The sequence below is a fragment of the Podarcis tiliguerta genome (assembly GCF_965153285.1).
Source record: "Podarcis tiliguerta genome assembly, chromosome: 7".
Lineage (NCBI taxonomy): Eukaryota > Metazoa > Chordata > Lepidosauria > Squamata > Lacertidae > Podarcis > Podarcis tiliguerta.
Window position 1 is genome coordinate 63,792,278 of NC_139540.1, and position 2,486 is coordinate 63,794,763.

Genomic DNA, 2,486 nt, shown 5'->3' on the forward strand with positions numbered 1-2,486 from the left:
AGAAGAAGAAGAAGAAGAAGAAGAAGAGGGGGAGGAGGGGGAGGAGGAGTAGTAGTTTGGATTTGATATCCTGCTTTATCACTACCCAAAGGAGTCTCAAAGCGGCTAACATTCTCCTTTCCCTTCCTCCCCCACAACAAACACTCTGTGAGGTGAGTGGGGCTGAGAGACTTCAAGGAAGTGTGACTGGCCCAAGGTCACCCAGCAGCTGCATGTGGAGGAGCGGAGACACGAACCCGGTTCACCAGATTACGAGTCCACCGCTCTTAACCACTACACCACACTGGCTCTCACTGAGGATAGATCCTCAGTGATGTCCAGAAAAACATTGCAATTGACTCCTGAATGTGTGTGGACACTACTTCCACAGAGGTTAGGGAGAAGGGCACTCTGCACATGCTCTGAGCCATCGTTTTCTTGAGTTACCACTTCAGATATCTAGAAGTAGGCCTTGGCCCTTAAAACAAAGGGAGACCTGGCTAGCTAGTTCAACGTGCTCCTCAGCCCGCTCCCAAGTAGTCCAAGGGTGTGCATGACTTTTAGGTAAAGGTAAAGGGACCCCTGACCATTAGGTCCAGTTGTGGCCAACTCTGGGGTTGCGGCACTCATCTCACTTTATTGGCCAAGGGAGCCAATAAAGTACAGCTTCTGGGTCATGTGGCCAGCATGACTAAGCCGCTTCTGGCAAACCAGAGCAGCGCATGGAAACGCTGTTTACCTTCCTGCCGGAGCGGTACCTATTTATCTACTTGCACTTTGACATGCTTTCGAACTGCTAGGTTGGCAGGAGCAGGGACCGAGCAACGGGAGCTCATCCCGTCATGGGGATTCGAACTGCTGACCTTCTGACCGGCAAGCCCTAGGCTCTGTGGTTTAACCCACAGCGCCACCCGCGTCCCATGACTTTAGATGTCCCCTAAAACGGTCAGCGGCACTGATGAACCGCATCTTCCTGCTTCTCTTTTGCGCAGCCCTGCGTGATTTCAAGAGGACCATCTTGGGAAAGTTGGTGACTGGCTCGAGAACCAAAGGAAAAAAGTGTCAGTTGATGGGTCTAGCTTTGCATACATGCAGATGAAGGGGTGTGGGGGCTTCCCCTGTAATTCTGGAGTTGCAAGGCTGCACAGATGGTTTTTTTGGACCTGAGTGGCTCTTCCAATGCTGTTGGGCACCAGCTTCCATGCAATGGTCAGGGATGGAGGCTATTCTATTCCAGCAGCCTCTGAGGGCTCACAGGTCCCCCAAGGCTGCTGATACATACAACCAATTGGTCAACGCTGCGTGTTTCCTCCATCTGGAACATAAGCAGGGTGGTGGCGTCATGCTCCCACCTTTGCAGAGACTCAAACCCAGCATAGGGTGGCGCTGTTCTCAGTTCCAGTTGTCATCCAGTTCTGAAAACTAAGAAGAAGAAAGCCCCTAGGCTTTCCTTAAATGAAACACGAAAGGTTTTGTCGAGGGCTCTTTGCTGAACACTTTCGCCCTTGGACGGAAACCAGATAATCTCTCTGTCTAGAAGAAGCCTTTATCAAAACAACAGAAGCTTCCTCTAGAACCCGGGTCAAACTGGGCGGACGAAAGGGAATGGAATTGAATAGAAACGTGATTGCTCCTCGCGCTTTCGTGGCATGTTTGTGGGTCGGATCCGGAGAGCGGGGGGGGGGGGGCTGACAGAAATGCCACAGTTCTGTTAAGGCAGAAGGAGCGCAAGTCCTTCGGCTGCCCCAAAGTTTCAGGCAGGGGAGAGGGGAGATTTCCCACAGAAACCTGGCGTGCCGCTGCTTTTTGTTCAGAATGAAAGCGCCCACTTCTTCTTCCTTTCGTTTTCTTTCTTTCTTTCTTTCTTTCTTTCTTTCTTTCTTTCTTTCTTTCTTTCTTTCTTTCTTTCTTTCTGAGACTAATGTAACTTGCTCTTTGGTTCTGAAGAAGAGTGGCAACCGTGTTCTCTAGGCTTGTCACCTGTTCAGCCCTGGGACACGGGAAGTCAAGGCAGGAGGAGGGGGCCCCTGGCATTGGGGCAACACAACATTGGGGCTGGTTCACACGTTCACGTGTAATGGGTTCCTCTGCAGCGGATTCCTGAGCCTACACGATGCGAGTAGCGGTTGGACGCGTGAACAGAATCCATCCGAAGTTCTGTCTACGCTGGCCGGTCCTTAGCCAGACAAGTCAACATCTCAGACGCAACAGTCGCGGTGGGCTGAACTAAGCACGTGTGAACCCGCCGTCGGGGGTTTGAAGGGTTAGGGCTTCCAGGGAGAGGGTGGCGTGGGAGTCCCTGGCAAATCTCGTTTAGGAAACGCGGGGATGTATGGAGGAAGCCCTACGTCTTCTTCTGCTCATCTTCTCTGATGCTGAAACGCCCTCTAACGGGACGCATCCAGCATTCATCCCGCTGTCAAGCCCCGCCCCTAAAGCCCCGCCCCCCTCCTCAGGCTCTCCGCTTGGGTCATAAAAGAGAGTTCCCCTTTCTCTCTCGCGGCTCA